Raw genomic sequence first — 11,563 nt, 5'->3', positions numbered from 1 at the left:
CCTCAAGCGAACAACTTGAGAGGGAATGGAATAGAATCATCGATTGCACCGCTGATCGACTAGTTTTACCGCAAATAAGCCTTTCCAAATTTAAAGGGTGATTTTAGGAAGAGCGCATACACTCATCAAGTGCCGATATGGTATTAATACGCACGAGTGAAATATGATGTTGATCATGCTTTATGCAAGGACAAAATAACACGTTGTCAACTATTTTAACATTGAAAGTAGTAAATGCAGTATTGAATGGAACGTAAAGACATAAAAGAAAGGAAAAGAAGGAAGAAGTTAGTTTGCGTTATGAGAGAATAAATCAAATAAGGATTGGGGAAAGGCATAGAAAATAAAAAGTTTGGAGCGAGTGAACATGATTAGGAAATAAGAGGATACACACGTTGTTATCAAATCAAACAAGTGTTGCATATGGGTTCATATAAAGAGGAAATAGGGGAAAATGATATGCATGTAGCAATAAAAAAGGAATAAATGGGAGCGGGAAGTTCAAATAATAACAAAGACATGCTTACCAAGAAAGACTAATTCACAAAAATCAAGTTCGTTTATGGTAAAAGCCTAAAAATAATTTCCCAGCAGAGCTGCCATGCTGTCGCGCCCGTTTTTCTCGCGAAATCGAGTTTCGAAATTTGACAAATCCTTTTTAGAAGGGAAAGGGATTGGGTTATTGGGAGAGTAGCCACCTAACAGGTTAAGGTGTGTTAGGGCACCTATCACAAATAACTCAGATTATATTAGTTTGCATCACCAGAGATCGGGTAAGGGCTCAAATTACCTCGAGGGAAAGGTGTTAGGCACCCCTCGAGGTTTACAACGGTGGGTCCCGGCCAAACTTAACGTATGTGAATTAGCCTAATAAAGAAAGCGAAGGAATCATTTAATAGAGATGGGGTCCTAAGTTTTTTAGCCTATAGTATCACCCCGTGCAACATAAATAATACTTCGTATCACACCCAAAATGGGGGTGTTACTCATATTATTCAGCAGGCACAAACTATCATCTCCTGCTACCCGATTACAATCTTTGAGTTTTTACCTAAAGCGCTCTAATTAATTCCAACTTGTGTCTTATGTGTGCACTACCCGTCCCTTACGTATGGTCCTGGAGGCGTTGGGACCTCTATTTGTTTCGTGGTTCTAGACAAAACCTAGGTTGCTCAAATTTGTAAAACTAAGCAACATACAAAACATGTTGGAATTTCATATAAAAAAGCAGATAAAGGCTCAATTTAGCCTCCACACATAAGGTAGTAAATGCACGCGAACATATTAACGTATTGAGGGTTTAATCAGTTAAGGATATTAGATCCTATAGACATGATTTCTACATGATTCTGGATTTTTAAACATGCTGACAGTAATTTCTAAGTGATCCTCCATTGATTTCAATTAGAGCATTTGAACATGTAGGCAAGTTATCTAAGTGATTTAATCGACAGTGGACAATAGGAAAGCTTCAAAATTATTGGTTACTCCTATAGGCATGCTTTCTAGTGGTGTGCGAATTTCTAGTTTTAGCAGTTGACACAAATATAACAATCCATATGAGTTCTACTTTTAGTGATTGAGTCGGTTCATAATTCCTAAAAGCATGCGTATTAACTAGGCGATTATGACGATTGATTAAGGCCTATAAACATAATTTCTAAAGAAACAGATCTGAGTATGCTGGAATGTAAACTAATTATTGCATTTCCTATAGGCATGGTATCTGATTATACGAAACAAAGTAGACAGTATACTCATAGGATTTATTTGAACCAGAATAAAATCCCTATAAGGGGGTTTTCTAACATGCGATAGCAGACATAAGAATTTAGACAAATTCTAGCACATAATTTCTGGACATAAAACCTATGGGTGTGTTATCTAACATAATGATAGTAGAAAAAACCTAAAGGCATGTTATCTACCCACAGAAAAAATAGTTAAACCCATTTCCCAATTTTATTATCACCCATAATTGTTATTACAAATAATTATTACAGACTAGAATCAACTGAATGAATTACAAAGTATGTAAATTATAGGAAGCCTTCAGCAGGCCTAAAACAACATTTGGATGGGCCAGGACCTTCAATTCACAAATTCCCCAGAGCCAGTGTTCATAGAACCAAAAGGTGATTGACTCACTTTTGTTTTAAAGCACAAGCATACAAAGCCCAGTCCTCTAGTGTGTCAGAGTTCCCAAGGGCTTCATGAACCCCGGGCAGTTCTCACACTAGAGTGAAAAATCAGAACCAATTCAAGGGAAGATTAGAGACCAAATCCTGGTGTGTCAAAGTTCACGAGGGTCTCATAGGAACCCTGAGCAGTGTTCACACTAAGAAGGTCAAGGACAATATTCAGATTAGCAAGAATTAGGGTTCAGAAGAGTGCAGGACATGATTAGGAATTAACTTAGGGATAGAGTCACATATAGAAACTGAGACAAACTCTTTGAAACTAATAAGTTTTTTAAAATTAACAAGTTTGAAACTTTAGCAACGGATCAAGACATACTTCACAAAGACAGTAAAGAATTCAGATTAAGATAAGTTATATAGAAGAAAGTCACTGATCAATCATGAATCAAATAGCATACTAGTTATCAGTGAACTAAGAGCATAGTAACCCCAGAATTAGTGGAATAACATGCTATTTGATTCGACAACAAACTAAGGGATACATGATTAGCTAGTTTTAGGGAAAGATATTAGACATACTTAAAGGTAGCCTTAAGGGCATATAATTAAATAGGTTTTATCAACTAGTTTATATGTCTACAACACATAGAGCAATGAGTCTAATAACAGTAGCATATTGAACAAATGAAATGTTAAAGAAGTTTCAGTGACTTACTAGTTCAGATGAAACAGAAAAAAGCTTAGTAATGCAACAATGATCATCAACAGCAGCAAACAACAAGAAGATTTCTGGCCTTCGCTTCCAGCCGGCCAGGAATCAAAGCAGAATAGAATAATAGTATAAAGTATAGATTTTTAATAGTGAGAATAATTTCGAGTTCTCAGTCTTGTCCTAAGCGAAAGAGGGGAGGGGTTTAAATAGCATTAAACTAGGGTCCCAAAAATAAGGTAACAATCAAACAAGGAAAGCTAACAATTAATTAAAGAAGTAAACTCCGAACATTATTTAAGGTAAGCCAGCAATAACAGTACATAGACGTGTGAAATATGCAATCACAGTAATTTAGGGAATCAAACAGGTCTGGGAATCAAAGACTCCTAGGTAATAATTAAAGGCAAGAGTCTTAAATAGATAGACAAAATCAGAAAGACAGTAAAGAATCGGAACCCTAATATTAGGGTAAGTAAAATAGTTAGAAATAACCAAAGAAATAACACAGATGCATATAGATACACGAGAACATTAAAGAGAAAATACTAATAATTAAGGAATCATAACAGATTAGAAAAGATTTGAGCCCTAATTTTGGGCGAGTAGAATCATAATAGCATGCATATAGACAGGTATACGGAATGTTAAGGAAGATATTCAACCAAAAAATAGAATTAGAACAAATCTTAAAAGATCCGAGCCCTAATTTTAGGGCAAATGAGATTAGTCAGAAAACTTTAATGAAAATCACAAAAAATGCACATAGACGGATATCAAAGAAGGTACTTAACAAAAAGAGAACCATAACAAATCTTTGAAAAGATCTGGGACCCAAATTTAGGGCGAGTAAATTAGGAAGAAAACTTTAACGAAAAATCGCAAAAATATTCATAGATAGACATTCGGAAACATAAGTAAGATTTTTGACAAAAATAAGAACAAAATCTTAACAGATCATAAAATATTTAAACCTTAGCTTTAGGGTAAATAAAGAATAAAGAAAATCTCAGAGCTTCGTACCCCAAAAAGATGAAGAATGAACATAGATGAAAAAAAGAGGAAGATTCGAACCAGATTTGGTCCGGAATGAGGGAAATCGTCTTTCCATGTTAGGCAAGCCACTATGTTATGCCATAAACGGGTAGCCAATAGCTAGAAAGGCTCAATAAGGTAAGAATATCATCAATGGATTTCATATCTGGTTGGAATCGAAGGGAGATTGGTTAACGACGTTAGGGTTTCAAAGACGAAGAGAGGAGAAGGTTTGAGGGAGTATAGAAGCAGCGGGGGTTTTGGGAATGAGGAGTTAGGGTTAGGGGGGAGATAGATTAAAAAGGAAAGGGGTAATATGGACCGTTGATCTCAGAGATCAATGGCCACGATTAAAGGAGGTTCTAGATTGGGTAATTTAATTGAGTAAGGGTTATTTGGTTTGGGCTGGGGCGGACTGGGCTAAAATTTTAAGTAGTTGGGCTGGGGTAATTGGTTAGGTCCGAAAATGATTAAGGAAAATGGGCTATTATTTAAATACCCAATTAAATTAGTAAATAATTCGTAAAAAATGACAAATAAATAGTAAAAACATTATTTGTGCATAAAAATAATTAACAACAATTATCTAACACTATAAGAATATAAAAAGTTATTTTTGCATAAATAAAGTAATTATAAGTATATATAGGCTATTATTGCAAAATGTGCAATTCTAGCCTTAAAAATGCAAATGTATTTATGACAAATATGTTAAAAAATTTTAAAACCTAATTTGGGTGTAAATCATAAAATTAGATATTAAAAATATTATAAAATAATTTTTGATACAATTAATGAATATTTATATAATAAAATGTAGGAATGAATTTATTTAAAACCCCTTTAAATTATAGAAAATTATGGAAAAATGCTTGTATATGTTAAAAATTAAGTGATGATGCATATGCACTATTTTGGAAGTATATATGTATATTTTAAAAATATGAGGGAAAAATTAGGTATCAACAAACAATATGAAAACATAAGAACGAATAAAAATGGAAGCGGAGAAATAACTGATACGAGACAAGTAAATAGCGTGAACTGATTCTGGAATTTTAAGCATGGAAATAACATAAAGGAAGCAACTAAATAGAACCTAAAGGATCATATATGGGCAACAACTGATAGAACAAAAATCACAATGAGGTAGCGTCTTGTGTACAATAAGAATCACAATCGAGATACCGCCTCGTACAAATCAAGAATCTAAACTGAGGTACTTCCTCGTATAAATCAAAAATTACAATCTAAGTATCGTCTCGTTTTCACATTTTTCAATATCAATTACAATCTTTCTTTATACCGCCGCGTGAGCCTTACATTTAAACAAGTTTTGAAAACAGTTTTTTCGAAAAAGCTACATGCACTTTAGCCCACCTTATGATACCGCGTGTCTTCAATTAGTTCCCCTACAAGAAATACGCACATAAGTCCTACCTTATACTGCCACATGCACATTAACCCCAAGCTTTATAACGTTGCATGCACGTCAATATCACATCATAATAACAACTCGCAACATAAGTGCCCATATATCACAACTTGCCAACAATCAACAATATCAATGTTTCCACAATAATAACTCATGGCTCCATCATAACATGTACAAGAATATCAACAATAATAATGAACGTAAAATTCTCAACAAGAAAGATATCTTAACAATTATCAACTTCACCTCAATTGATACGACTTTCATAACATCAACACCAATAACTCAACAATGAGAAAGCCAATGTGTATCCACGAACTAAATACAAATAACTCACAATGGAAGGTATAACACGACTTCAAATGAGAATAATAGCAACGGGAGAGATAATTTGTAACAATGACTTCAAATAATGATAATCAACAGTAAAAAAGACAACACGTACAATGACTTCAAGTAATTATAATCAATAATAAAAGAGATAACTTGTAAAAATAAATGAGGCAACAAGTTCAACTAAAGCATGAGGAAATTTATCAAGTAGGATGTAGAACAAGTGTTAAACAAGTCATTTAAGGCATGTAAGGTTGGGCTAACACAAGTAAGAATAGATTGACTATGAGAATTTAGAACATGATATGAAATTTCAATTAAAGCATAGAATGAGACAAAATAGCCTAAACCGATCAAATACCACGTATAACTCGTGTACCCACTTTCCACCTTGCGTACACGGCTTTTACATAGCATAAATGAATCAATCAATACCAATCCTAAGGGATAGTTCTCCCACACAAAGTTAGGCAAGATACTTACCTCAACTAGACCAATTCAACTCTCGGAAATAGCTTTTCCCCAAAAATTCACCTCCACGCGGCTCAAATCCTACCAAAATCGACTTAATATCATCAAATAATTCAAGGGAAATCAATTACAATAGATAAAGCCATGATCTTTATACTTTATTCAAAAAGTCAACAAAAATCAACTCGGGTCAAATAGTAGATTCCGACTATCCATGACCTCATGAGTTCATATATATATAATTAGTTTCAAAATCTGAGTCCAAATTGACCCTCAAAACTCAAATTCCTATTTTTCAAAAACTTGATAAGGTCTCACAAATTTTTACTTTGATTCACATGATTTTGATGTTAAAATCTAAAATGTATTGATAGAGTATGATTAGATTAGAATCACTTACCCCAAGTTAGTAGATGAAAATCCCCTCTCCAAATCGCCTCTTGCCGACTCAAGGATTCTAAAAATGAGAGAATATTAAAAATCCCATCTCCCAACCCTTTGTGCCTGCAATTGTCGCATTTTTTAAGCAAATCCACTAGGCGATGTGCCTATGGCTAGCTTTTATATATATAATAAAACAATAAAATAAAGTAGCATGATGTCTTACGAAGAGTAAGACCATAAAAGATGTCTACTACATAGGTCCTATTAGCAATTTTGGGTTTGTCATACCCAAAACTGATATTACAAAATGGTCTAATAAGAATATGCAATAAAACGTCTAAAACATGTATAGAAACTAGCCTATTGCAGACATAGCCACTATCTATAATTGCATACATTTGATTGCCAAAGTGACACATCAAAATGTACGGCTCCATACTTGTGAATTCCAACTCCAATGCATGTAACCGCCTCTTTTGCATATAAGATTTGCATTCCTTTAAAGTTGCAAAAGAAAGTGCCAAAAGGTGGTTGTTTTCTGCATCCACCACCACCCAGCAACAGTTGCGCCTGATGATTGTGCATTTTGGCATCCGTATTTCGGGCTTGATCCTTGTCTAAAAATGTGCAATTTTGCCCAGCATTTATTCCTTGTATATCCTGCTTGATGAAATTGTTGAGCTCCTCCATTTGGCACTACTAAATTCTTCCACAAAATCAACTAAAACGTATTGCCTCGACCATTTGAAACTGAGCACCAGTGCTAACGTGCCTGTTATAATGAGGTTGTCGTGTGATTTCTAGGCATACTCTACTATTATTTTTGTGTAAAACTATTCCTGGGATATTGAACTTAGGAATTGTACTTGGATTTTATCCCACAACACCTCCCTTGAACCTCTTTTTGTTAAGCAAATTGCAGTACCTGTCCTTGTTGCCCTGCAGAATATTCTGGGCAGTCCAATGTTGCAGATCCATTTTTGTGTGCCTCTTTGAAGTAAAAGGCTATTGGTCTTCAAACTAGATCTTGGGGCACTATAATAGCTAATGTAAAGTTCAGACTTGTGATACCAAGTCCTTGCAGCAATGACACTCCTTAGTGCCGTCAAAGTGTGACTTTGTTACATGCTTGTGCCTACCCTCAATTCCCTTCCAGTGGAATGAGTACATTATACTAACACCACCAACTAAAAGTTCCTCAAAGAGTAGGGCATAGATACAATAGCTTCTCCTACAAAAAAAAGAAAATTATGTTAGTGTAAAAAAATTCACCACGATCTCCTCCCTAAGGATTTGATCATAGTTGTTTGTTGTGTGAACTCCCACTGAACCAATGTTTTCAGCCTTGATATTTGCCTGACTCCCTCTATGAGTTGTTAAACTAACAGAGGACATTGTGTTGATCCTCATGGTAAGGCTTTCACATGCATGCTTACTAGTTCCAACTATGCACCAGATACGTACATAGTTTAGCCAATACATATTGTTATGATTTGCGTGTTTTTTCCACTGTTGAACTGAATGAATAACTATGTGCCTCACTTCCTGTATCATTGATGTGTTGATAGGTATTTGGACACCATCTTAAAACACCTCCTTTGTATCCAGATTAGTTTTCCAGAAACACCTACAAATGTGCACACACATGCATTGATTGATGTGAAAATCATGTGATCTCCAGCGTTGCCTTGATGAAACCTTTGTGTACTCAGCTAGATGTCCTGTCACACTATGGTATTGAGTTTTGATTTCACTTCTTTTTATATTGGAACAACTCCATGCTTCCATTCTTATGTACACCAGTGACCTCTCTTCCTGGGAATGAGAGCATGGTGCTAATACTACCCAAAGAAGTTTAGTCTCTAAGTGAGGCATGTTGGCAGTAATATTCCCTACAAAAAAGAACAATCTGACAGTTAAAAACCAGTATATTATGATCTCCTCCCTAAGGATTCGATCACATCAGACCATATGACCTCCAATTCACATTTTGATTCCAAGCTGCATCACCCATATATTTGGAAATACTCCATCTGCCTCCAGCTTTGTACTCTCCCTTGTTTCCTTCTCTACTCCTAATATTTTGCCACCCTCACTATTAAATATGGACATTGCAACTAATCCTCTTTAACTAACCTTCTACCATGTGAATCTAATTGCCAAAATTTATGGCATTCAATCATACCAACTTCAAAGGCATAGTTTGCAAGGTTGTCAGCCAGTTTATTCCCCTCTCTATAGATGTGTGTCACCTTGGTTATATATCCTTCCAAATGTCGCTTTTGCGACAGAGGGTTTGCATCAAAATTGTGGACCAGGGCTCGCATTAGCGAACCTTGACAGCCTCATGCATCATTGCAATTGGGACAAGAGGCTTCGCAATTGCGAAGCTGGCCATAATCGCAAAAGCGAACCATTGTTCGCAAATACGAACCTAGCTATACTCCCGGTGACTTTGCACATGTGAAGGGGTAGTTGCAATTGCAACATCTAAGCCCTCACTGTCACCTTTGCAATTGCGAGCCTGGTGCTCACTATCGATCGGAAAGTTTGCAATAACAAGCAATATAAATAACAAGATTTGCCTTTTAATTGCAAGAGAAAGTTGGAGAAGGATTCGAGCAAAGAATTTTAACCCCAATTTTACATCAGATAAACTATAATATGGATCTTCAAAATTGATGGATAAATCTCCTATATATATTCCAATACAGCATCACCATACCACATAATTATATCGGTAAATTACAAAATTGAGCAAAGGATAGGAATAAGATTATAAAATATAGAAAAAAAGATCAACTTTTATACAATATAAACAACTTCTAGGTGAGATAACGTAAGAAAACAAGATAAGCAGGAAAATATAAGACTTACCCTTTTAAGGAGGAAGCAGAAATATCCAAAAAACTATGGATAGATAGAACAAATGCAGAAGTTCGGAATCTATCATTAAAACCTAAAGATAAAACACATGTACAAAGGATAGAGAATAGATGAAGAAAACAGAGAAGGAAGTCAAACAAAAATAGAGGAAGCGGTGTAAGATGAAGATGACTTTACATAAAACAGCGCATGCAGGGGAGAAATTTGTTGAGCATGCAAGCATCAAATTGGGAAAAAAAGGGGGTAGCACGTGTCTAATTTTGTAAGCACGGGAAGCCCCGGGGAGTTTTCCTAATTTTTGAAGCACTCTTATAAAGGCTATTAGGGGCAAAATAGAAATAAACTAAATTTAATGCTTTTTTGGTCAATTCATATTGACTAGAAGTTTCTACACAGTCAAAATTGGCTTTGCCCTTTGACTAATCGAGATCGGAACATGATAGCCAGAGGTTCAGTCTTGAGTTATATCGAATCATGATGCAAAGTTAGGTTGCCGAGCTCATGGCCCTGAGACTGATCAAGATCGAGGTCGACCAAAACTGAGACCGGACAAGATAGATATCGAAGAAAGCATACCGAGCCAAATAAAGGAAAGTCAAAATATCTACAATCGAACGAGGATCACAGTGCGAATCCTGGCACGTATCAAGAAGAGGCTAATTAATTAGTCAATCATGGGATTTCTTACCTCATATAGAATTGTATCTAGAGTAGGACTCCCCTACTATATAAAGGGGGTCTGATCATTTGTAAAACACGTTATATTCATGCAATATTAAGCAATATACTGTCTTTCTAGCTTTTATTATCTTGTTATTCTATTAACAAGCAACTTGAAACATATTTAGTTCAAGGGTGACTGAACTCAAGGGCTAAGGCTGTTCAATTCGTGTGGTTTGCATTATTTCTTTCATCATCAATATCAATATTAATTAATTATTCTTAATTTGTACCAAGTTATATCACGTGTCCTTAAAATTGTGTATAAATTGAACTATTGTCTAATTTTAGGGTAAATAGTTTGGTGCCCATCATGGGGACAAGGATAATAGTGGTTACCTAGTACAAACTTTCGTAACACACTTTTTTACACATGTTTTTTGAATTATCTTTGATTAGAGGATCAAAAAATGTCAAACTCTCAATCAGCACCTCAACACATTAACAATGATCATGGACACCATGGCGTAAATGAGAATATTACACCAGGAAATTTGTGCCCCCTGTTGGCCTCATGGAACTCCAGCTGTAGATCCAATCAATGTCAGTTGGAAATTTGGTCGTTGATCCCGAAAGCAGCGTCTGTAGGGATGCCCGATCAGCTACTCAAAGCACATGTAGTTGTGAAGATGGTGGGATCAGCCTGCAGGTGATCTTTGAAATGTTGCAGGATCAACATGTAGTAATCGCCTAGCTCGAAAACCATAGCAACACACCAAGCAGGGTAGAACTCGAGCCATCTTAGGAAATCGTACATAGGGTCGAATCGGTTTCGAGTAAATCGAACGAGAAGGAATTGGAGACCAATCCTGCTATCATAAAGATGCTCGAAGAACCTACAAAGCGAATCGATATAGGGGAAAAGAATATCGAGGAAAATGATAAGAAGGTGGAAACCTATAACTCCATGGTCGACAAAATCCCGTGGGCACCACCAATATTGAAAGGACTGGATTCCAAAAAGTTCGTACAAAAACATTACCCCCGAGTGAAGCTCCGAAGACAACCCCCAAGAAGTTTTGCATGCCTGAGGTCCCTAAGTATAATGGGATGACTGATCCAAATGAACATGCCACCTCCTGCACGTGTGCTATCAAAGGAAATGCTTTGGAAGATGACGAGATCGAATCTGTATTATTGAATAAATTATGGGAGTCTCTATCAAAGGGTGCTATGATATGGTATCATAATGTACCACCTAATTCTATTGACTCATTTGCTATGCTTGCAGATTCTTTCATAAAGGCACACGCCGAGGCCATGAAGGTCGAAACCAGGAAGTCGAACCTTTTCAAGGTACGACAGAAGGACAAGAGATGCTCAGAGAATTCGTGCCTCGATTCCAAATGGAATGGATGGCCTTGCCACCTATCACCGATGATTGGGCTGTTTAAGATTTCACTCAAGGTCTCAACGTTCGAAGATCAGTGGCTTCACAGCAGTTGAAGC

General features: G+C 36.0%; 1 long non-coding RNA gene across 1 annotated transcript; it reads right to left on the bottom strand.

The window, feature by feature from the left end:
• Window positions 1–5,794: 5,794 nt before the first annotated feature.
• Window positions 5,795–9,597, bottom strand: LOC142179413 (uncharacterized). Its single transcript, XR_012707470.1, has 3 exons — window positions 9,386–9,597; window positions 6,525–7,739; window positions 5,795–6,205 (listed from the first exon to the last, which is right to left on the bottom strand). It is a non-coding gene; the product is annotated as an uncharacterized LOC142179413 (long non-coding RNA).
• Window positions 9,598–11,563: the final 1,966 nt, after the last annotated feature.

This window comes from Nicotiana tabacum, chromosome 3, assembly GCF_000715075.1.
Source record: "Nicotiana tabacum cultivar K326 chromosome 3, ASM71507v2, whole genome shotgun sequence".
NCBI classification, from domain to species: Eukaryota; Viridiplantae; Streptophyta; class Magnoliopsida; order Solanales; family Solanaceae; genus Nicotiana; species Nicotiana tabacum.
Note: the sequence above shows the minus strand (reverse complement) of the source record. Positions and strands in the feature narration are given on the sequence as shown.